Source organism: Rhodnius prolixus, unplaced genomic scaffold, assembly GCF_049639745.1.
Source record: "Rhodnius prolixus isolate KJV_2025 unplaced genomic scaffold, Rpr scaffold_7, whole genome shotgun sequence".
Lineage (NCBI taxonomy): Eukaryota > Metazoa > Arthropoda > Insecta > Hemiptera > Reduviidae > Rhodnius > Rhodnius prolixus.
Window position 1 is genome coordinate 18087099 of NW_027411582.1, and position 27042 is coordinate 18114140.

At 32.0% G+C, this 27042-nt stretch overlaps 1 long non-coding RNA gene across 1 annotated transcript; it reads left to right on the top strand.

The window, feature by feature from the left end:
• Positions 1-1168: 1168 nt before the first annotated feature.
• LOC141446550 (uncharacterized) lies at positions 1169-4206 on the top strand. Its single transcript, XR_012453785.1, has 3 exons — positions 1169-1257; positions 3356-3679; positions 3853-4206. It is a non-coding gene; the product is annotated as an uncharacterized lncRNA (long non-coding RNA).
• The last annotated feature ends 22836 nt before the right edge of the window (positions 4207-27042 follow it).

Below are 27042 nucleotides of genomic sequence, written 5' to 3' on the forward strand. Positions count from 1 at the left end.
GTTGAAAATTTTTTGGGTCATGAAATTCTGTAAAATTATGGCCGTTCTATATCTCTTACTGTGAACAACGTATTGGTATGGATTTTTGTTTTCTTGTACACTTTGTTTTTCTCAATTAAAAACAATAGTTATTTTGTGCACAGATCTATAAATGTAAAAGATATAATGGGTTGAAAATTTTTTGGGTCATGAAATTCTGTAAAATTATGGCCGTTCTATATTTCTTACTGTGAACCACGTATTGGTATGGATTTTTGTTTTCTTGTACACTTTGTTTTTCTCAATTAAAATCAATAGTTATTTCGTGCACAGATCTATGAATGTAGAAGATATAAAGGGTTGAAAATTTTTTGGGTCATGAAATTCTGTAAAATTATAGCCGTTCTATATCTCCCAATGTGAACCACGTATTGGTATGGAATTTTTTTCTCTTGTACACTTTGTTTTTCTCAATTATAAACAATAGTTATTTTGTGCACAGATCTATAAATGTAGAAGATATAAAGGGTTGAAAATTTTTTGGGTCATGAAATTCTGTAAAATTATGGCCGTTCTATATCTCCCACCGTGAACCACGTATTCGTATGAAATTTTTTTCTCTTGGACACTTTGTTTTTCTCAATTATAAACTATAGTTATTTTGTGCACAGATCTATAAATGTAGAAGATATAAAGGGTTGAAAATTATTTGGGTCATGAAATTCTGTAAAATTATGGCCGTTCTATATCTCTTACTGTGAACCACGTATTGGTATGGATTTTTGTTTTCTTGTACACTTTGTTTTTCTCAATTAAAAACAATAGTTATTTTGTGCACAGATCTATGAATGTAGAAGATATAAAGGGTTGAAAATTTTTTGGGTCATGAAATTCTGTAAAATTATAGCCGTTCTATATCTCCCAATGTGAACCACGTATTGGTATGGAATTTTTTTCTCTTGTACACTTTGTTTTTCTCAATTACAAACTACAGTTATTTGTGCACAGATCTATAAATGTAAAAGATATAAAGGGTTGAAAATTTTTTGGGTCATGAAATTCTGCAAAATTATGGCCGTTCTATATCTCCCACCGTGAACCACGTATTCGTATGAAATTTTGTTCTCTTATACACTTTGTTTTTCTCAATTACAAACTACAGTTATTTTATGCACAGATCTATAAATGTAGAAGATATAATGGGTTGACAATTTTTTCGGTCATGAAATTCTGTAAAATTATGGCTGTTCTGCATCTCCCACTGTGAACCACGTATTGGTATGGAATTTTTTTCTCTTATACACTTTGTTTTTCTCAATTACAAACTACAGTTATTTTATGCACAGATCTATAAATGTAGAAGATATAAAGGGTTGAAAATTTTTTGGGTCATGAAATTCTGTAAAATTATGGCCGTTCTATATCTCCCACTGTGAACCACGTATTGGTATGGAATTTTTTTCTCTTATACACTTTGTTTTTCTCAATTACAAACTACAGTTATTTTATGCACAGATCTATAAATGTAGAAGATATAAAGGGTTGAAAATTTTTTGGGTCATGAAATTCTGTAAAATTATGGCTGTTGTATATCTCCCACTGTGAACCACGTATTGGTATGGAATTTTTTTCTCTTATACACTTTGTTTTTCTCAATTACAAACTACAGTTATTTTATGCACAGATCTATAAATGTAGAAGATATAAAGGGTTGAAAATTTTTTGGGTCATGAAATTCTGTAAAATTATGGCCGTTCTATATCTCCCAATGTGAACCACGTATTGGTATGGAATTTTTTTCTCTTGTACACTTTGTTTTTCTCAATTACAAACTATAGTTATTTTGTGCACAGATCTATAAATGTAGAAGATATAAAGGGTTGAAAATTTTTTGGGTCATGAAATTCTGTAAAATTATGGCCGTTCTATATCTCTTACTGTGAACCACGTATTGGTATGGATTTTTGTTTTCTTGTACACTTTGTTTTTCTCAATTAAAAACAATAGTTATTTTGTGCACAGATCTATGAATGTAGAAGATATAAAGGGTTGAAAATTTTTTGGGTCATGAAATTCTGTAAAATTATAGCCGTTCTATATCTCCCAATGTGAACCACGTATTGGTATGGAATTTTTTTCTCTTGTACACTTTGTTTTTCTCAATTACAAACTACAGTTATTTGTGCACAGATCTATAAATGTAGAAGATATAAAGGGTTAAAAATTTTTTGGGTCATGAAATTCTGCAAAATTATGGCCGTTCTATATCTCCCACCGTGAACCACGTATTCGTATGAAATTTTGTTCTCTTGTACACTTTGTTTTTCTCAATTATAAACTATAGTTATTTTGTGCACAGATCTATAAATGTAGAAGATTTAAAGGGTTGACAATTTTTTGGGTCATGAAATTCTGCAAAATTATGGCCGTTCTATATCTCCCACCGTGAACCACGTATTCGTATGAAATTTTGTTCTCTTATACACTTTGTTTTTCTTAATTACAAACTACAGTTATTTTGTGCACAGATCTATAATTTTAGAAGATATAAAGTCTAGTGAGTGGTAAACATGGTGAAATGTGTGTGTAAGGTGGTCCTATCTAAGTCGATTGAGTGGTAAAGATAGTTAAATTTGAGTGTATGGTGGTCCTATCTAAGTCTAGTGAGTGGTAAACATGGTGAAATGGGAGTGTAAGGTGGTCCTATCTAAGTCTAGTGAGTGGTAAACATGGTTAAATGTGAGTGTATGGTGGTCCTATATAAGTCTTGTGAGTCACTAACATGGTATAGATGAGTCACCAGACTGGTAGAATGAAGGTGCCACGTTTGGGAAAAGTGATAATATTAATAGAGAAGAGGCAACAGCTAGGCGGAATAAAGATGCATTGGTCCGATTCTGGTTTAACTATTGGCAATTTTTGGTTTTAAAAATTTAATCTCTCCAAAGTAATTCAAACTAAATTTGGAATTTAATTCAATCAATTAAAATTATGATTATTTAATTTTAATCCTAATTTTTAGTTATGATTAAAAATTTTAATTCATTAAATTCCGATTAAATTAAAAGTGAATTTAATTTTAATCAACTAATTTTGGCCGATTAAATTTTTTAATTTTAACATGATTAAAATTAAATTTCTGTTTAATTGAATTGTTTTTTAATTGATTAAATTTTCACCCAACTCTGGCGCCAGATATGTTGAGAATGACAATGAAGTAAGTCACATTTTTGCATTTTCTTTAATTTAAAATAATTTAAGTAATTTAAAATCCCATTACATTCTAATATGCACCAAAAAAATTTGATTCTATGTAATAATAATAATAAAAACAAAACCAATAAAGCTATTTTTATTATCTGCATTCTTTTTACAGAGCAAAACACAAAACTCGTTTTATCTCAAAACTGCTCAAAATGGAATTACGTCACTTTCATTCTAACCGAGACATACTTGTAGTTCTAACCTAGGCAGTAAACCTAACATTCACTTCCAGTTTTGAACGCCCAGAATCATTTCACATTATCCAAACATCACAGACCTGGCAATCTACTTGGCAGTTAGATGTCAGCAAATTTTTTATGTTTTGGAAGCGTAGCTCTCGTATTCCATCTGCATTTGATTTGTTATTGGATCATTCAGAATGTCAATCAATACCAACTGTTAATAGTGAGACCCATTCACCGAGAAGAATAACCAAGTAAGTAAATCAAGTAATTGACAAGTTACTAATTGATCATTTTTTATTCAAGTAGTAAAAAAATAAATTTTACACAAAGGTTATGGGTATTTCCTTTATCATGCTTGCCGAAAAAACATATACAACCACCAAAAGAACAGCAAATTTATGAAGCAATATTTATTTTTCCACAGAAAAGCAAAGTGCGAAGTTCTAGAAATAAATAGTCTGAAGTCTGTGTTTGGCATAATAAACTTTATTGCCTGCATTCTAGTGCTCAGTTATGTAAGTTATTCAAATCATTTATTAAACGTACAAAGAATAGACATACATTTATATAAAATATAACTTATATAATTTTAAATATTACAATATTCTAGAATTAGCAACTGTTGTACTTTAATAATTAATCAATACTTCTGATAAATATTTCTGTAATGTTTTTAAAAATAGTGTTCAAATTTAAAAAAAGGGTATAACTTTAATTTCTATAATAATAATCTATAATTTTTTAATGGTTTTATTGTAATTTATTAAGTTTCCACAGTAAGGTTGCTACAGTTTCTTTGCTGCCACTCGGCTAACCGTAGGAGGCTAATCATCAATCCGTGGCTTATCTTGGATTGAGCCTGTCACTTTGAATATTTTCATCCATTTGTCAAAACTAAATTAATGTAGCCCTGAAATTACGCTTTATTACAATTTTATCTAAAATGATCTTAAACCCATCTTTCACAAAATTTTAATAAATAATTTTATCGTTTTCAGCACAACTCACATGATAGACTTTAATAATCTCTTTAAGGCTAGAAACATAGTGGAGCAGCTAGCAAAGCGGCGATGATAGTTGCTTCAAATCAAAGAGACCGACAAGCAGCGAGCAAAGAGTCACATGCACATAGTGAAGAGTTTAGTCGCGTTTCTCTTTTCGACGAGACATGATGGAGGAATTATTTCTATATGAAAATTCTTCCTTAAAAATTTGGTATTTGCAGCAGCCTAGTAGCAGGAGGCTGCAGTGTTCATGATATAAACATGACTAAACATGAACATGGTGAATTTGTACCAACAACTTCGGGAGCATCCTGGCAAGTTTCATGCGTATTTTTGAGTGTCTATTTCAACATTTAATTACATACTGACCTGTATTGAAGGCATGTTAATCAAGAAAAGGACGAATTTCAATGTTAACCCGAATTAATCCTGTCCCATTTCTTATCCAACACAAATCTGAAAATACTGAATGTTGTTTACCATTACAATCATGATCATCTTCAATTCTTTGTGCCACACTAAAACCTTTTGATAATGTGGATTATTATATTTTTCTTTCTTTAATTTGTGACTTACACTGCTTCACTGTCTACAAGACTCACCTTATACTGCCAACTAAATCTTATTACCTTTTTACAGGTTACCCATTCTAGCCTTAGTCTTCATCTGGAACTACTGATCGATGGATACTAATTACAACCATGTTCATCTTCATTTCTATGATATCACCCTAAAACATTTTGATAACGTGTATTATTATATTTTCAATTCCTTAATTTTTGACTCTTTTAACACCTTGTTGACCACTAAGATCGATCAACGTTTCCCAACCTGTGGTACGCGAGTTTCTGGTTGGTAGTACGCGAAAAATAATCAGCAATGGCGGACTTAAAAAATTTAAATTGTCTTTCATGGAGTATTTTCTAAAACCCGAAAACACAAATAATGATTGGATTTCAAACCTCTTTTTTAAAGAAAATTTAGGAAAAGCTACATCATTATCAATAAAAGACAAAGAAAATTTAATAGAATTATCATGTAACAGAACTTAAATGATTACTCTGTAAAGATCTGCTTAAAGAGACTATCCAAGCAACATTAAATTTAATTGGTACTTACATAGTTGGATGCTTAAAAGAAATTAATTTAGAAGATTTGGGCACAAATATAATAATCCTAAAGAAGAACTTTGTAAATTGATTAATAATTTTGAAGAGAAAAATATGTACGCAATTTTTAATTTAAAAAAAAAGTTTTAAAACTAAGATCTTACACTTTGCAAAGGTTATAAAATGAAAATGAACTTGGAACTCCTTTGTAACAGATAAATTGTATCTCTATTCAAATAAAGATAATAATAATAATAAAATAACACACTCGGAATAAGAAATTTCACGAAATACAATAATTTTTACGAAGTTGTACAATTTAGCTTGATGTACTACCAAGTGGTACGCGAACCAAAAAAATGCGAAACGCTGACTTAGATTATACAAGTGAGAATTAGTTCTTACTTGTACTGGCCGTTGAAAATCGTGCAAAACACCACAAAAGAATATTTTTATAAAACCTGGAAATTAAGAACTTTGAAGATGCATCATTTAAAAATGCTTGATTACTTTTGCATAGCTAATGGTCACTAATGATAAAGTAAAAAGAAGGCATTATCAAAGAAAAATATCTCCTTTTCAATTAGGTTTGCATAAAATAAAACAAAAGTAGAAAAAAAATATATATATATATATAAAAGTATAAAGTATATTTAAAAAGCAATTTGCTGCAACTATTCTTCTCTTAAAAAAATATTTCAAGAAAAAGGTTCTACTTTTTGCTGGAGCAAAGTTTGCAACTCCATTTTTGTAGTTATGTTACACCTCAAAGGTTCCTTTTATATTCTTTATTTAATTTTTACTTTTTGCAGACCATCTTGAAAATTAAGACGACTTTTCTTCTTTTAATTCAGCATATTCCGCATTTTTATTTTTAATGTTTCAACAAATGATGGGTTAGTTCTGAATAGTCCAGTATACCAACGTGCACAAATTGTTAACCAAGTTTAAATAACATTGGTGCCGTTTTTAGGAAAATATGACGCTCATAACATAACAGAAACATAACTCTAGAACATTGCTGCACTGTTTTACTCTACAAGGCTCGTCTTAGATCTCTTTCAACGTACGCAGCTAGCAATGGCGAAAATACTACAGACATTTTTAAAATAATGTACTACGAATTGTACTGAACGCCCTATGGTTTACTAAGAACACACAAATAACCAGAGAACTGGACATTCAAGGCCATTCTCACTCACATGACCAAACTAGCGGACAATTTCTTCTTAAACCTCTACACACTGCCATCCACATCTCCATTACCATCTTGGTGAGCCTACATCTTCAAGAAGATTGAAACCAAGACTGTATCAAGACCTATTAAGAACTGAACTCCACTTAAAATGTGTTTCAATATAAGGATGAAAAAAATAACTGCCAGTTTCAGTCATGATATATTTTTATTATGCCGAGCTTTTGACCTAGGGACTAGGTCATCTTCAGGGCTAATTTACAATGTAATATTTTACATCATTAGAGGATTTGGTGTTTCTTCTGTCTTGTCTGTTCATGTCTGTTTAATTATGTAAAATATTACATTGTAAATTAGCCTGAAGATGACCTAGTCGTCCTAGTCCATAGGGGCTCGGCATAATAGTGTAAAGAAGTTGACCTGAGCCAGAGAAGAAATGCCTAGATTGTTCTGGGAGTTGAGTGACCAAAGTCTATAACGGTTCACCACTGTGTAAACAAAAGGCCAGACTTTACCTGAGTCGGAGAAGAAAGGGCTAGATTGTTCAGGGAGTTTAGTGACCGAAGCCTATAACGGTCCACCACTATGTAAAAGCCAAGGGAGCGGCCCCAGTGGAAGTGGGGGTAAGGCAATCGCAGTTGGAGTGAGTCAGCAACAGTTGGCGAGACAGTTGCAGTGAGTGGCAGTTTGGGAGAGACAGTTTTGAGAGAGTCAGTGTTGCGGAGTGCTTCAGTGTTAGCCAGTTAGGCGGTTAGTCAGTTAGTAAGTAGAGCTGTGTTAGTGCAGCTGAGACTAGTGCAATTCGGTGCAGTGCGGACCAGTGGTCAGTCGGGGAACAGTTTTGTGGCGTTACGTAGTGAGTAAGTAACAGTAAACTGTTGTGACTGTTGTAAATGGTGACTGTAATGAATAGCGGTAGTTGCTAGTAAATGTTAATGTTAGTAAAGGTAATTTGTTAATAAATCAGACTACTTATAAGTTTAGCGAGTTTTATTATTTATCGAACCCCCACTTATTATTTAATAACTAGTGGCAGTCACTAGTTGTAGTTAAAGTTTTTAGTAAAAGGTCAAAAACTTTACAATAGTTTATCATGACTGAAACTGGCAGTTATTTTTTCATCCTATTGAAACTATGAATCAGTCACCAAAAATGCAGAATGACTAGGAATAGATAAATGCTTTTTCAATCGTATAAGTCCATCTTTAAGGGTTTATATTTCTGGTTCAGGTTAATGAATGGATGTTTTATCTTAATATCTGCAAATATAGGTTAAATTATTCCAATACTCACAATGTCTTCTAGTCTTCGTTGATGGTAAGCTGCAAAGTATATGGAGTTGGCCGTTGGATGAAGGTTATAAAACTGTAAAAATAGTGGTGAAAAGAACCACGGAATTTAGCGTACAAAATGGTGTTTTCAGAACGCAAAAAACGCTAGTGAAGTCTTTAGGATAGCACAAGACTGTGAAACCAACAAGGTTCAGTTACTGCTGCTTATTTGCAATGCAGAACCAGTTTTTTCCATTCACTAACCCCTGGCAGGAGGTGGTAAACGTTAGATGGTAACCAATATCACGTCCTACTGTTAAACTGCCTTGCTAAACTCTTTATTCTTGGTTAGAGTTTTACTGTGTAACACAACTTAGCCTTGTCTTTACATCTATTTAGGTGACGTCATTATTTTGGCGTCATCTTTTTTTAATAATTTTTCTCCCATCTCATTTGCATTATATTTTATTGTAATTTATTAATAAAAAACATCTTCACTGCCATTTAATTCACAATTTTTGATTGGCCGTTTCATTTGTACTTGATATTTTGTATGTTTTTTTAAAAATGCATAGCCTCCTTAATTTCGTTGCTAAATTGAATCTTCTTCTTCAAGATGTTTTTCTAATTAGCATTTTTTGCACACCAAGAACAGCATATTTTTCGAGCGTAAGCATTGTTATCTTGCTCTAATTTCCTGCTAAGATCAAGCTATCTCAAGGTCTTACTTTACTTAAGCCTACTTGGTCCATTCTTATTCTACTCTGCGAAGGACTTGTTCATACCGCTGTACTCCCCTTTTCTGTTACAGGGATAGGGTGCTTTGCATCTACAATTTTTCTTGTAGTAATTATAGGGGACTTTATCAAGGAGTTATTTTGTTTTTTTCAACTCCTCCAGATACCCATTTCTGTCGGGTTTTGTATTTTGCTAGTTAGCGTCATTTCCTCGGATCAACTTAATATCAATGAAGTGTATACTTAACACTTTTTATGGATACTTATTCAATGTTCCATATCACTTGAAGAAGCTCTCCATCTTTTGCCAAATCTTCAAGAAAAGTACCGCCCTTAGTTGATTCTAATCCTAATATTTGGTGCTTAAGGTTCGCGTGATAGTTTCACTCTATCTTGCACTAAATTAGATGCATTTTATTGGTTACATCCACATCTTTTTAAATTAACTCTGAACTAACTCCACTTCTCGGACATTCCTTTGGTAGTTTATTTGCCATGTAGCTGGTATCTTCCTTATCCAGCGCGATTATGACCAAAAACCTACAGCGTAGCTTAAGAAATAAATGGTAATCCACAGGACTTTCATCTGTTCTTAATTTTTTCATCCAATCACTAAATGCCACCTGCATGTACCTAAGCAGCAACGGTTTGCATCTTTCAAATCCTTCAGTCCTTTTTTCGCCAGGAAAGAGGAGCATAATGGTCCTTATATAAATACCTCTTCTAAGTAGTTTCTCGAAGCAGATTTTGCAGAAACTTGGTTAGTACTTACCCTCTGCCTATTTTCCATTGTCTAAAATAGCTTTTCTTTTTTCTTTTTTTTTAATTATTGTATAAATTTTAATATTATTGCATTTTCTTCTTTTTATGTAACCATTTATTCATGCAACTCGTTTTAGATGTGTCACAAACAGTAGAACTTTGACTGTAAAGTTAGGAAACTAGCGGTTTCAAATTTCCTGACTGCCAAGATAAGGCACAGTAACCTACACTGCACCTTCTGCAGCCTAAGGATCAATAACCAATCCAACCTTTCTAAACTAAGTTCATATATTTAAACTGATGTATCGATATGTTAAAGAGTCGATAACAAGGAATAATTTCAACAAGAACAAACTAAAAAATAATGATGTATAACGCGAGCGAGGAACTCTATTTGTAGTTAAATATTATTGGAGTTCTGTATTAGCTCTGACACGAGTAAGATCGGCTCTGTATTTTTCGATGTGTAACTTTGTTTATACGAGGAGTTAAGTTGTGATTTTTGTTAAGTACGTTCAATTTAACTCATCCGTTATTGTGGTAAAATTTCAAGTATTTTTGTCGAACAGTTTTTGAGATATAAGTGATTGAAATATTTAATTAAAGGTAACTTATTACATATAGCAGTGATTAGTGAGTTGGAGGGGATAGAAGCGTACCGATATAGTGACTGTGGAAGGGGTATTTGTTCAGAAGTTTACGAGGATTTTAAATGAACAATTGCTATTTGAACCCAACTTCGCATCTTTAATATTTCTAAAGTAAACATAATATTTTTTGTTTTTCTTTCTTTTTATTATATTTCAACAAATTTACTGACTTTTGAGAGTTCTGATATTAAATTAAATTTATTTTATTTCAATTTAAAAAATTTTTAATAAACTGAATATGGCTGAAAAAATTACATTAGATGAAATAGCGAATTTAATTAAAGGTCTACAGGTTGAAATTCGTCAAGGGAATGAACAATTTCAAATTTATAGAGAACAACTTGAAAACACTAAACAGCGAGTTTCAGATTTGGAGGGCATACAAATCGATATAATAAGAGTTTTAGATGAAACACAAAATGAAGTAAAATATTTAAGAGAATCTCAAAGAAGAAATAATTTAATGTTATTTAACATAAAAGAAGAGCAAGGCGAAACTACATCGGACCTTCTGAAGTTAGTGAGAGATATATTTCTAACTAAATTGGAAATTTCATTGATGTCAACTGATATCAGTAATATTTATAGAGTGGGCAAAATTAAAGGTGAACGGCCGATTCTTATTAAACTACATTGTCTTTGGCAAAAGTTTGAAATTCTCAAGGCAGCAAAAAAATTAAGGGGCAGTAATATTTCTATTTCAGAGGATTTTTCTCCGGAAGTGAGAGAAGATAGAAAACAATTAGTGCCATATTTGCTTAAGGCTCGTGAAGAAAATCAGCTGGCATATATCAGGAGAAATAAACTCGTTGTTAATGGATCCCAATACTCTGTTGAGAATTGTAAAAAGTTATTTAAACTAACCGGCGAGGTCCAATGCAGTTCGGTATCGCTAAATTCTGAAAGTATTTCTCAGGTAGATAAAGTTATTTCAAGCGAAGAAGTTGTGTTACCTCATACTAGCTCTACGGAGAAAGATAGCCCTCGACCTGTATATAAAGGAAACCGGGGAACCCCAAGATCCTCGAAGCGGAAGGCGAAATCAAAGACCTCTCCTCCGTTAAGAAAATTCAATTCAATAGAGAGCTTCATTAAGAGATATGAACAGAAAACTGAGGTGGGAGTCAAAGAAGTGGACGCAGTGAAAGTTAAGGCTAAATAGCAAAGAATAGGTTCGCTTAATGCCTTTGAACAATCAGCTAACTCTAATATATGTAATAAATCAATGTTTAATGTTGAAAATCTATCATTTGGTTTTTGGAATGTGAATGGTTTTAAAAATCTGTTTCAATTAGATAATAAGGAAAGAGATATGCTCTGTAAGTTAAATGTAATTTGCTTAACAGAAACTTGGGCTTTGAATGAAGTGAAATTACCTAATTATTTAACCGGATATAATGTGTTTTGTAGTAAAGCTATCAGAGATAAGTCTCGAGGGCGCGCTAGCGGCGGACTGCTAGTATTAATTCAAAATGTCATTAATGATGTTGAAATTATCGAGATTACCCAGCTTTATATTATAGTTCGCTTTTCTTTAAATGACAAGCAGTTTATTTTAGGAAATTTCTATTGGCCACCTACAGCCGATATTGAATATTGTACTGAGTCTCTTGATCGGGTTTTGTTTGATTTAGAAGTGAAGTATTCAAGTAATATATGTAAAGTATTTGGAGGGGACTATAACTGTCGCATAGGAAATTTAAATTCTTTTGAAAATGATTTTTTTGAAGGCCTTAATATTACTGGGGAGAGATTTGTCTTAGATAAAAACATTAATCTCAGAGGTAGCAAACTTGTTGATGTAATGGAGTCTAGAGGAATGTTTGTGTGCAATGGTAGAAGTGTTTCGGATACCCCAGCCAATTTTACATACGTCAGTAGCACTGGTTGCAGTATTATTGACCAAGTTTGGGCTGATTTGGCATCATTAAACATAATTAAAGATTTTAAAGTAGTTAATTTTACTGAATTATCTTGTCATTTGCTATGTCAACTTGAATTTAATATTGATATTGCTGGAAGTTGTCCTGGCGAAGTAAGTGCTAATGCCGAATATTACGAATCTGTCCAATGGAATATTGATAGTGTAGAGTTGTTTCAAAACAATTTGAATTGCCATAATATATATTTCAATAGCTCTGATGTAGATGATCTAAATTCAAATTTTCTTGTAGCGGTTTACAAATCTTTAATAAATTGCGGCATGATTGTCTCTAGAAAGATTGTAGATTGTCCTAAAAAATATAACAATAATCAATCCTGGTTTAACGACGAGTTGAAGCTGCTTAAGAAAGAAGTCAAACAGAAATATAAACAGTATAGGCAAAATATAAATAATTTATATTTACTCACAGATTTTTTAAATATAAAGAAAGTGTTTAAAAACACCGTTAGAAAAGAAAAACAAAAATATAATTTTAAACTAATAAATGAATTTTCTAATGTTAAGAATAGTAAACAGTTCTGGAGTTTAGTAAAGTATTATAATATAAAATCGTATAATCAAAATGGTATAGATTTGGCAACCTGGAGTGAATTTTTTGAAAATTTGTACCCCCCGAAAATTAATTTACGTAATTCTTTCCACTCTGTCCTTGATCCTTTTCTGGATAAGGAATTTGATCTAGGGGAACTACAATTGGCAATAAAGGAATGTAAAAATAGGAAATCTCCTGGTTTAGATAAAATACCTAACGAAGTTTACAAACATCTAACGCCCATGTGGGAGCACTATATTTTAAATATGTTTAATTTAATACTTGAAAAAGAAAATATTCCCAAGATGTGGTCGAAAATTCAGATGACAATGCTCCATAAGAAAGGAGATAGATCTTTACCAGATAACTATAGAGGAATTGCTCTGATCAACTGTATTAGTAAGTTGTTTACTAGCATTTTAAGCAAAAGAATCTATGAATGGGCTGAATTGCACAATATTTTTCCGGAAGAACAAGCCGGATTCAGAAAAGGAAGAGGGTGTCTGGACCATTTGTTTACACTGAATGCCATGCTTAACATACATACCAGACTAAAAAAGAGTTATTTCTTAGGAATATTTGTTGACTTTCAAAAAGCGTTTGACACGGTGAATCGAGAAAAATTATGGTTTAAATTGTATAATCTAGGACTAAGCGGAAAATTGATAAGGATAATAAAAAATATGTATGATGGTGCCACATTATGTTTAAAAATAAATAACAGATATAGCCAAGAGATAAATATTACCCAGGGAGTTCTTCAGGGTGAATGTTTAAGCCCTATTTTATTTGTGCTATACATATGCGATATAATACAGTTTTTTGAAAAAAATAATCTCACAGGTCTTAGTGTAAATTCAAGAAAAGAACTATTAATGTTGCTCTTTGCGGATGACATTCTCATATTCGGACATTCATGGAGAGATAGCGTGGAAAAGTTAAAAGTGTTAGAGAAGTATTGTTGCGAAAATTCCATTACTTTAAATCCTGAAAAAACGAAAATTATCCCGTTTGGTCGATCTAATAGGCCAAGAAATTTTAAAAGTCTGTATTGGAAGGATAAGCCCTTGACATTTGAAACTAAGTATATTTACTTGGGAGTTCCATTCTGTGCAAATACCAAATTTAGTTATGCTGCTCAATATTTTTTAAGTAAAACAACCCCTCAAATAGCCAAGGTAATTAATATTTTATCAAAGAGTAAAAGCCGATCTTGGGAGCCTAAAACTAAACTATTTGACGCTATAGTTTCTGCAACTTTGTTATATGGTTCGGAAATTTGGAGCAGTAGATATTTGAACGTAGTGGAGAGAGCTCAGGTAAAATTTTTTAAACAAATAATGTGTTGGCCCAGAAACACTCCTGACTATATGGTTAGGTTAGAATCAGGACGCTTTCCATTGAGTTCAAAGATATTAAAAAGAATTCTTAATTATTGGAAAAGAATTTTAGAAATGAGTGACGATCGACTTCCTAAACTATGTTTTAAAAGACTTAAAGATCTACATAATCTGGATGGTGTTAAGGCGGAGTGGAATTGGTTTTCACAGCTACAGAATTGGCTGAGTATGTTAGGAGAACCTGAAATTGCGTTTACTGAAAACATTAATCACTTAGATGCTAAAATTCCCAATTTAATTACAAAATGGAACAATCATGCCGTTTCAGTGGATATTGAAAGAGTGCTTCACTCTGGATATAACACTATCTATAGAAATATCAGTAGCTTGGGATTTATTGAAAAATATTTGGGATTTAGAACTGCGATTGACAAACTTCGAGTAGTGAGTCAGTTGAGATTAGCAAGTGACAAATCTATTAGAATATGGTACAGCAATGGTGGATACCATGCTATTGATGCTCTATCATTATGTACATTGTGTAATTTAAATGCCCATGAAACGCTGGAACACTTCTTAATCCATTGCCCTCTTTACTCTCCTATTAGAAATCACTACCTAGAACGATATGTAACGGGTAGTGTAAATGATGGCCAAGGATTGGTTAGCTTGTTGACCGTTGCCTCTGAGAAACAGTTGGATCATCTCTACTACTACGTTACTGGCGCTCTAAAACTTAGAGCATTTGTGATAAATGAGTGAAACATGATGGGTTTGATGGGTAGTTGTAGATGCCTAGGATAACATTAAATATTATATAATAAAAATAAATTTAAGATAATCATTATATATACATATTATACGGATATTATTATATTGGCATATTAAGTATAATTTTCTCAATTTTTATTTTTAAAAGTTCATTTTAGTTTTGTTTACAGTTTGTTTCATAGCAGTATCAATTTTTTGTTTTTGTTTTGAGTAAATATGTTCTGTTTTTTTTTTTTTTTTTTCTGTTATTACAGAACCCCTGTAATGTTTTGTATAAAAAAACTAGATACAGTATTTTTCTATCTATCTAGTTAAATATTATTTAACTACGTCAACATGTAAATGAAAGTCACCTCACTGAAACCTGTGACCTAATTTAAGTTTTCCTCAACCCAGCAAATCTCTTTCCTCACTTTCATTTATTTACTTTTAGAGGATAGCAAGGGTTCTTTTAAGATCAGCTAGCTGTATTCGAATCCACTGTGTTGTCGCGCAATAATTACTCAACTATTTTGATACTTTAATTAAAGTTTTGTCTCTATCTGATTAAAGATTACCAAAAATTCTAGCTCTAACAGTAATTAAAAAAGATATTTCTTGGTTCAGAGATATTAATTATTTAAACATTTCATTAAATTTGGCTAATTGTAATAATATTGAATTATTGCTTAATAGTCTCAATCATATCCGAAAGCGTATTTTAGAAGACTTTAAAAAACAATGTTACCAACAAATAATGAACTGTAATCGTTTTCCTCTGCATAGAGAACTAGAATTTAAATTAAATAACCATTTCCTATATAATTCCTCATTGTCATTAGATAGTATTAGTTGGATCTTTAATTACTTTCCTCCAAGTAAAGTAAAGTAATCGCCTATTTTTTCAGGCGGGACTTAACGTCCAACTACCAAATTAGGTGTCGTGGACGGCGGCGACTAGCAAACATACTTTACTGTGAATTACTTTTATTAACCATTAAATAAAATCCAAGGCTACTGAGGTAAGCCTTTCCTTAATTATTGTTTTACTAGTTTGATTACTAAATTAATATATATGTAAAATTGAATCTGAATTATAAACATTTTAATACTGTCAGTACCAAGATTGAGATGTGTTGGTTATACTGAAAACGAGGACTTATTTCACTTTTTAGCTGTCTGTCCACCATTATGCGAAATAAGAAAGAATTATCAAATTTAAGGCTTAGTTTAATTTAAATAATGCCTATAGATTGGTGTACTTTGGTACAAAGACTTCTATCGGTTTGGCAAATAAGTTCGTTGGGTTTTTATTTTGGTACAGATTCATTCCGATTTTCTGTTTTTGTTTTCGGCGCAAGCGCACAACTCGATTGTTCATTTGAAAGATTATGTTAAGCTTAACCTTTCTATGGATTTCGGTTTAACAAACATTACTATTATGCTCGCTGCGTAGCTGTAAAGATGGAAGAAAATAAAGTGCATTTTCGTCATATTTTTCTCTATTATTTTTTTTTAAAAGGGCAAACAAGCTGCAGAGGCTCATAAAAAGATATGTGGTGTTTATGGTAATGATGTCCTAACAGAACGCGTGTGCCAAAAGTGGTTTGTCAATTTCTGTTCTGGAGATTTTGACATTAATGATGCGCCCCCCCTCCGGTCACCCGACCGAGATTAATTCAGATGATGTCAAGAGCGTAATCGATAAAGATTTGTATTTATTTGTATTTTGCTCCCTTATAATTACTTTCATTATTTATTGAGTTATCGTAACAAGGCACCACTCTGACGATCCAAAACCAATAGGTATGTCTTTAGTTATAATAATATAAAATGCATTTTATTCAGTTATTTTCTTTTGTATGTAATTTTTTAATTTTATGTTATTCATAAATATAAATACAATTAATATTATTATTTTCCTCCAAGTAAAGTAGTAAAGTAATCGCCTATTTTTTTCAGGCGGGGCTTAACGTCCAACTACCAAATTAGGTGTCGTGGACGGCGGCGACTAGCAAACATACTTTACTGTGAATTACTTTTATTAACCATTAAATAAAATCCAAGGCTACTGAGGTAAGCCTTTCCTTAATTATTATTTTACTATTTTGATTACTAAAGTAATATATATGTAAAAACAATCTGGTTGTAATATAATACCTATTGATAGCATTAGAATTTGTTTAGTGCCTATTACTTTTAGGTTATTATTATTACTATATATGTAAGTCACACAACTATATACTTGTTCCAATGTTTTGAATGTTAAAAGTTCAAATGATGATCCTTCTCTTGATGTTGATAAACTTTAATAGCCTTTTAAGTTTTAGCTTTTATAGTTAAGGTTATCTAAATAGAAAAATAAGATTACCTGAGTTAATAAAAAGTTTACTAAAACATTATCTTAATGTGAAATAAAGATCTTTATTCATAAAATTGTTCTTAACTTTATTTCTTGCATTAACGGTAGGCAGAAAAAAAAAATAATAATAATAAGCTTCTTTAATAGTATAGATAAATGCAATAGCCTAATAAAAAATTTTAAAATATTCGCTGCCATTTTCTGAGTGACTCATAAAGATGAATACTCCAAAAAAAATGGTTATACACCTCAACTAGCTCTGGAGTACAAAGCACTGAAGCAAATTATCCTTAGACAGTATCTTTTTGTTTATTCGCCTTTTATTTTTGTAAATCTTGTAAACTGTGTAAAATTGCTAAGAAATTATTCAAATCTCTTTTTGACGTGAATACGTCTTTAAATTTGCTATCATATGGAGGCAATCCAGAAAACCTAATGATAACAAAATCGGGGGATACAGTTAGGCATTATAGTTTCGAATCTATCGTCTACATCCAAAATTAAATTAGATCACTGGATAGCTAAAGGGACAAAGAATTCATTACAATAAGCGAGGACTGTGACGCATCGCGCGCGGTAGAGGGGGAAGCGCCGCCATTTTGAGATCATTTTGCTGCGTATCGAGATTTGCAATTAGTATAACTTTTTACTCGAAGAAGCTACGGTGTTCGTTTAAGTTTTAATCGTCAGCTGCCGTCACAATCTATCGATTGAATATAAAACTTTAGTGTAAAATAATGACAGTGAATATAATAAGGTGTTAGAATAAAAAAATATCAAAAATATATAATGTCGGCCTTTATGCGTCAAAAAGCCAAAACCAAATACAGAGATCCGTATACGGTTGGAAAGGGCTTCTCAAGAACAATCGAAAAGTAATAATAAAACACCATATGACCGAGTCAAGCTGTGCCGGGAACGTAAAAGAATGAATGCGGCCGAGCGGATCAACTACGGTGTACATCTGCAGCTGGGGCGGTTGAAATTATGCAAGTGGATGATGAAATCGCTTCTACATCGACAACGGACTGAATAGGCATAGATTGTGTTCGATCGTCGATTTGTTTCCTTGATTTCATCCTAAAAACATAAATAAAAATATTTTATATAAAAAATATAACCCGTTACGTAAACGTATTCACGTACAACACACGGCCGTGTCCATGACACAGTCACAGTTTTTTCTAATGATTTATATAATGATTATTATTTTATCATTTCAACTTTTGTAAATTAATCTACTAATGTAACACAGAACCCCTGTAGTAAATACTTAATATTATCGATCTATCTATCTATCTACATGTTCCTCATGTAAATTCTGCAGCATTTAATTCTTTAATCACCTCAATGAAGTCGTATACAATGAAGGCCTCAATAAAAGACAAGTTCATTATCTAAGTGGTATCATACACAGTCTCATGTAAATGGTAAAAAGGTGAAACTTATGGTACTTTCAAAATTGATTTTTTGGCAATCTAAATTATTAGTTTTTTAGCATTAGTTGATTAGGGTCTGATTAAATTCCAGAGCTTCACCAAGAATTGATAAAGTAATGATTAGCTGAAAATATTTACTGGTATATTTCGTTTAATTCCTTTACTAGCTTTTATTTAATAGACATCGTGTAGTTATAATCAATGGGCATAATGGGCAGTTTTCAAGCCATTTTGGAGGTCCCATATGACCTTTAATATTAACCTCAACCACAATTATTTTTAGATCGTCAGTGATCATCACCCAAGGGGATGTTAGAAATATCTCCATTCCCAATTCCAGCCAAGAGATTCCGCATCTATATTGAAAAATTTCTCCATTAAGGTGGGTTTATTACTTTCCTTATAAAACAAGTCTTTATTAAGCATTCATTTTGATTATTGTTTTTTCGTTTAATAAATCGTAAGTTTCGTGCTCAATTGAGATAAACTTGTTTAGAGAAATCTGTATTTTCTGTTCTTATATCTCTTACAATAACAGATAATTTTTTTTTTTTAAAGATAAGATTTAAATTAATTAGATGAAAAACAAAAAGATTATAAGTACATGAATTTACAGGTCGATGGCAATTGAAAAAAACTGACAGTAATCACTGCAAAGACATTAACAATTATTATATAAATATCAATGAAACTTTTAATATATTTACTAGTTAAGGAAGCAAGACGATTTACTCTGCGCCCATTTATCAAAGCCTATCGCAGCCCCCTATCTAACTTTTAAACTATGACTCTATTTCTTCAAGAACTGTGCTATGGCTATCAACCAATTCTCTGAACTCGGATTTGGGACGTCAAAAATTCCATCTCAGTAGCAGCAATCCTGTAAAGTTTTTTTTCCTCAATTACTTTACTACAACTAGTGTCTGCCACTAGTTATTAATGGTGTGGGTTCGATAAATAATAAAACTCGATAAACTTGTAAGTAACCTGATTTATTAACACATTAACATTACTATAGTTGTCATTTACTAGCAACTATTACTTTTCATTATATTTTCTATTCCGAACAGTCACAACAGTTTACTGTTACTTACTCACTACGTAACGCCACAAAACTGTTCCACGACTGACTACTGGTCCGCACTGCACTGAATTGCGCTAGACTCAACCGCACTAACAAAGCTCTACTCACTAACTGACTAACTCTGAAGCACTCCGCAACAATGACTCTCTCGAACTGTCCCTGACTCACCGGGTCATCGACTTACCGGCTAACAGCCCAACTGGCTAACTCCGCAGAAATCCGACTCAACCCTGATTCTCTCCAACTGTGACTGTCTTACCCCCACTCCCATTGGGGCCGCTCCCTTGGCTTTTAGACAGTGGTGGACCGTTATACGACTTCGGTTACTCCACTCTCAGAACAATCTAGACCTTCCTTCTCCGGCTCAGGTCAAGTCTGGCCTTTTTGTTTACACTGTGGCGGACCGTTATAGACTTCGGTCACTCAACTCCCAAAACAATCTCCACGGACAATAGCTACATCCCCTCGGCGCCAAGACCACTTCGTTACACTGCCTTTCTATCACTGATGATACTGTTTATTTTTTTTTTGCCAGATCGAGAACAAAACTCTTTTTAATAATGTCCAATTGCTGATGGACTTGAGTGCAGTAAGAGGTGACTGAAATACCTGCTCTTTTGATCACAGCCCAAGATTTCCCAGGATTCCGGTTCATCTCCTTCTTTTTATGTACTAGTTTTTGCCAACTCCTTTCCCTTTATCCCTACTTTTTGCTGATAGTACGGGTTCATTAACCGTGATGATGGCTAACCTTTCTAAGGGATGAACCATGACTGAAAAGCCTCTGGTTCCTCAGATTGGGGGATTTCGCTTCTCAGCCGAAGTAAAATGAACTAATTGCTATATAGATTAAATCAGTGGATTTAACACGTATAACTTGGATTCGATACCTGCTTTTCTTAGATTAAGTGTCCATAGATTTGCTTTTTCTAGAAGCTTCCACAGCGGTGATGGAACAACATCATAGTAAGAAATAACACGAAGTCAGAACCGTCTGAAAAGACTCTAAGTTCACAGATCTCAAACCAAGTCAAACAATGCATCTTACGTTAAAAATAAAAAAGTCAACGCAGGACATACTCTTCGAGATCATCGTTTTAAATCGGTACCTCACACAGTTACGTCTCAAGTTCCATTTTTACCTCAACATACTGCACTCCCTTCTCTTTTTTAATAGTTGTTTCTGGATGGAACTTAACCACGCAATCTAAATAATGAAAATCTATAAACATATTTAAAAAAGAAATACTTTTTTTAAAATATATTTTTGAATGAAGCTGCAAAGAAACTAGATAAAAACGACCAGATTGTTAAGGCAGTTTTTATAAAAACTTGGAGAACTAGTAGAGAATTCGATCTAATCTCAGTGGAGAGTTACTTGTGGTAAGTTAATGCTGCTTCTACAGGGAATATCGGATACTGCTGAGTATAATCTTACCACGTACAAGGAAAGCACCACTAATACAAGCGCTTTCTCTTTTTTTTCCCAACTTTACCTCTGAAATAGTGTACAGAGCTTTTCCCACTGATCCTATTTGTAATCTGTGACCAATTCTACTAACTCATCTAATCTGAACACGCTCTGGTATCAGATACTGCCATAGGTGCAACTAGGGAAATGGTGTTTACGGGGAAAAACCTCATCGAAAAATATATGAAAAAATATAAATATTCCAGCATTATGAAGTTAAAAAAAATAAAATGTTATTACAAAGTAGACTATATTCATTATGCAGAAAATTCAAGTTCTAAGGCAATATTAAATGGTTTAACTCCCCTACATTTGTTTAAACATAAGTTTTTTACAAATTGAGTTAGATCAGTACAAAATCTTATACAAAATTATAATAGTATGAAGACAAAATAAGAATGTAAAATGAAGATCAACTTTAAATACAGAATTAGAACAAAATCAAGGCTTTAATTACATAATTATAAAAACAAACAAAAGGCATTATGTTGGAAACAAAAACAAATAGAACAGAAAATTCTGGGTAATAGAAAGAAAATAATTTATAAAAATAAACAAAAAGGAATTCTTAGGGATGAATCAAATAAAACAAATATTAATTTACTGTCCCTTGGGGACAGGCATGTAGAAAATATTTATAAATATTGTTAATTTGTTTAATGTGATGGAGATCGCTTAATAGAGAGCTGAGGGAGCATTCATAGTCATGTAAATACATCGATTTTAAAAGATTTAAGGCTAGGCAAATAAATCAAGTATGATATAGAGAGCTGAGAGAGCATTAATAGTCATGTAAATATATCGATCTTAAATGAATTAAGGCTGGGTAAATAAATAAAATACGATATAGAGAGCTGAGGGAGCATTAATAGTCATGTAAATATATCTATCTTAAATGATTTAAGGCTGGGAAAATAAGTAAAATATGATATAGAGAGCTGAGGGAGCATTAATAGTCATGTAAATACATTGATTTTAAAAGATTTAAGGCTAGGCAAATAAATAAAATATGATATAGAGAGCTGAGGGAGCATTAATAGTCATGTAAATATATCGATCTTAAATGATTTAAGGCTGGGCATCGTAAATAAAATATGATATAACGATTCTGGCACTCGGCTACATAAAGTACTTACATCACTGGCCATAATCGAACACCCCTAAATCTGCCTAGAAACATGAATCAATCTGTTGTGTGTTTTTAGTACCAAAATTATTAATAATAATTAGCCATTTGTTGCTCTTGTTGAACAAATACAAGTAGAAATGTAGTAATATTGTTGAGGCACCTTTTAAAGATGTAGCGGAGAGGCCACCTCCTATGAACTTGAAACAACTGCCAAAATTATCTGATAGAAATATTTGTCGAAAGTTTAGATTAAATTACAATTTAGATTAATGTGACTGTCCTGCCATTCTAGGTCTTCCAGGGTTCATAGAGGTGTCTATGTTTTGTATACCTGAATGTTTTAGTCTTGAGTATGTAAAAGGGACATCTAGGTAAAGCTTGAAGACACGAACTGTCAGCCATTGAAAGTAAATATTGAAATCACACAGTTCCTTTTCTCTATTCTTTCTGACAAAACTAGACAAGGCTGTCCGTTGGCAATCAAGAGGCTTTTTATGGTTACCAGATTGAACTTCTAGCCTTGTTGGAGCTTTCGTACAAGAATGGCTACACCTACCTTTAGCTTGAGAGTTTCATCCACGATTGCAACAACTATTCTTGCGTCCACGCATTGTCGCCAGCAAACCTACTGCAACTATTTTGTTGGGCCCACATTAGCTAAGGCCCTTTCTGGGCAACCTTACCTACCTTATAAGTTACCTTCTTGGTAAGGCTTTCTGCATTCTGTCTCTTTACACTTTTGCCTTGATTCACCAGGCAGCCAGAAATAACAATATCAATGACAACTCGAACATTCACACAAGTAACAACAAGTTTTTAATTAATTTATTATTTTTTATTTTTTGCAGATGTAATGTATTTGATGAACCCTCTTTTGCTTAGCAATCTTGACACATCTCTCTAGTCTCTATAACCTTCAAATTATCAACAAAATACTGATACTAATGTCGCTATGGATTTGGCTTTACTGGACGTTTTAAGGGTTTAGGTAGGCTTTTAATTATCCACTTCATTTCTAAATTTGTGCGCTGCAATACCTCAGGTCTTGGGCTGGTACAAAGAATTGTACTGCTGTCGTTCAGAAAGAGTTATTAAAGGTACTCTAGCATCCATGTTATTCTTTCGCTAAAAGAAATTCTTTAGTAAGATTTAAAACAAATAATAACAGTCCTGATAATGAAAATCAGGTAAAGCACAAAATCATTTTGTAATAAAAAAAAATTGAAACAATGGTTACAATTTATAAAAAGGCGCTCTAAAGATTATTGCACAAGTTCTAAATAATAATCATGTACTTCGCTTAAAACTTAATAAAAAGTAAATGTGGATTTTTATTAAAAATATAATACTAAACCATTGAGAACTAACTTAATGAACTACACATTGCAACCAACAGTAGAATTCCAAGTCTCTGGAATTTCATTTAATCCAAGAATAATAATAAAAAAAGACGGAAAGAATTCCAGACTTCTTTTGAAATGGATTGTCAAGTCTTTTCATTCAAATGCACTTACAAAGCAATAATCTTGAGTGCTTGAATGTGAACAACAAACATAATTTACAATAATGCATTTCTCTATTTTCTATTGAAAATTATTTATCCAGAAATAAATTGAAAATAGATAATAGATAATTATCAAGATAAACATGTATTGATCAAAAGAAATATAATTGATTAGTTACAAATAAATCAACCACAACAAAAAATAAACTAAAGCTATTAGTAAAAAATAAAAGTTTTATTTCTTCTGATAGTTTTTTTTAGAGAAATAGTTTGTTAACTAAATTCAATCAAATGTTTTTTAATTAAACCAGGATAACAGTTGTTTTCCTTCCAATTTTTAGCAACATCTCACTAACGTTTTGTAAATAGTAGAATCGTATAGTAGTCAAATTGAGTTAGATCGGTACAAAATCTTATACAAAATGATAATAGTATGACGACAAAATAAGAATGTAGAATAAAGATCAACTTTGATTACAGAATTAGAACAAAATCAAGGCTTTAATTACGTAATTATAAAAACAAATGTAGAGAGGCGCCCGACAAGGCGGCCAGATGGGGACCGCAGAGTGGGGCAGGTATGGCCAGGTCCGAGCGAACTGACAGGCCAGTTTATGCCCAGAGCTCAGGCGAGGTTGTTAGCTGGCTGAAGGCCACACTGCCCCACAGTCAACGTTGACCAAAACCGACGGAGACGGACGAGCGACTTCCCCGGCCGGAATTAGGTACCACTTGGGAGATATAACTTTCTTTATCCTTATGCTTATTTGTGTTATTAACTAGCTGTATAAATAAAAGAGTTTCGTTCATTTTACTATGTTTATTTGTGTTATTAACTAGCTGTATAAATAAAAGAGTTTCGTTCATTTTACTAATCATAGTGGTTCCTTTCAGTACCCATTTCCTTTAAAGTTACACAAACAAAAGGAATTATGTTGGAAACAAAAACAAATAGAACAGAAAATTCTGGATAATAGAAAGAAAATAATTTATAAAAATAAAGAAAAAGAAATATTTAGGGTGAATCAAATAAAACAAATATTAATTTACTGTCCCTTGGGGACAGGCATGAAGAAAATATTTATAAATATTGCTAATTTGTTTAATGTGATGGAGATCGCTTAATAGAGAGCTGAGGAAGCAATTATAGTCATGTAAATATATCTATCTTAAATGATTTAAGGCTAGGCAAATAAATAAAATATGATATACAGAGCTGAGGGAGCATTAATAGTCATGTAAATATATCGATCTTAAATGATTTAAGGCTGGGAAAATAAATAAAATATGATATAGAGAGCTGAGGGAGCATTAATAGTCATGTAAATATATCGATCTTAAATGATTTAAGGCTGGGAAAATAAATAAAATATGATATAGAGAGCTGAGAGAGCATTAATAGTCATGTAAATATATCGATCTTAAATGATTTAAGGCTGGGAAAATAAATAAAATATGATGTAATGATTTCTGGCACTCAGCTACATAAACATGTAATATGAAATAAAACAAATATTAATTTATAAGATCCCTTGGGGACATGGCATTTTTGAAAATATGCTTTCATTTTACATAAATGAAAATAGCACATTAAAGCACAGTTTAGGATCAATCGACTTCAGAATTAATATAAAATCTATGGTTTCTCAAATATAAATGATTATATTTCTAAATATCATCATAAAAGAAGTAGAACCGTGCTTTAATAATATTACAAAAAAGGAGTTTTATGGCTTAAATTATTTATGCCATTTTTTTTTTTTTTTTTTTGTATGGAAGCTGCAAAAATTAAAGAAAAACAAATCGACCAAAAGAAGGAAGAGAATTCTCAGCCAGAGGCTATTTCAGCAACCAGAGAGATTTAAGATTAAAGCTTTTAGCCATATTACTTTCTTTTTTCTCAAGTGCTGATTCTGAAGGCATAAAGAAATGTATAAAAATTACTGTTTTTCGAAATCAGAGAGATCCAAGTTTTATTTTTGAAAACTTAACTAGGAGAAAATTCAATTAACGCTTTCCCACGCCAACAATGTAAGAGTCAAAATACATTCAAATTTAAAATTCTACTGTAATGTTGGTCCAAGAGTGGTAAAACAAAATTGCACAGATGAAAACCAATTTTAGTTGTCAATTGTTGGAACAATGATAGCAGTTATGTTCTGGGGCTTTACAATAAAGTGGAAATATATTGAGAATTTGGTAACGACAGTTTGTGGAGTCCCCTTTGGCATAACAGTTTCAATTCAGTACACCAATCTAAGTGTTTTCAATTCAATGTCCGCATCAACTAGTAAAAACATTAAACAAAAAGCAAAAATTGATATCACACCTACTCACCTCCATGCCGTACCATCTTTGCACTATACTTCTGCCTGCCTACACAGGTGGCCCCCACCCCCGTCAGTTTTGGAAAACAAATCCAACTAAACACAATTTCCCCCATCAACTGCTATTTCCCAGCTACCTAATGCTGGGACTCCATTCTTCCTGGCATCAAGATTTATAGTGCAAACCTATCACATACATATTTGCCCATTTCTCTTTGTTCATTTATCCAATATTGCTTGGAAAAATAACAGAATAACAATATCTCCTATTTCATTGGTCTTAAAATACAAAAAAAAAAAAAAAAAAGATCTGATTGCAAAATGCACAGCTTTTAATGTTGGACAGATCTTACACATATAAATATAATTTAAGTTGAATAAAATATGGAATATCTGGCTCAAGTACTGTTCATTATTTTTGGGTGATTGATTCATGAATCCAGAAGGAAAATAGTTATTTATTTAACAAGTGTGGAAAGTAGTACTTTTTCTCACACGAGGCAGGGTTTGCACGCACGAGCGAGCAAGGCGCAAATTGCCGAGTGTGAGGAAAATACTTTACACTCGAGTTAAATATTATATTTTTTCTGCAACCATTAGATTTATTAACTAAAAAAATTAAAAATTTCATTTTTACAGTCTACAAAAAGTAATTTATTTATTATAAACATTTATTGTTATATTACAATTATTTACATTACTTACGTATTTACATTACTTATTACATTTTCTGCTGTTTCTTTTATTGATGGAGGAGTGTTTTCTAAACAGGAATCACTAGAATCCATTTTAAATTTCTATAAGGTAACACTATAACCTTTTTAACTGTTACAATTAAAAATATCTTATTATTTATTAAAATATTATTTTTATTTCTATATTCCTTTCAATTTTTATTTTATTTTTTAATATTCGTTTTTTAATTATTTAGTTACGTTAAATAAGCTTATTTAATTTTTACAGAAAATATTTAATAACAAAACTTCTTATATCAAGGAAGCAC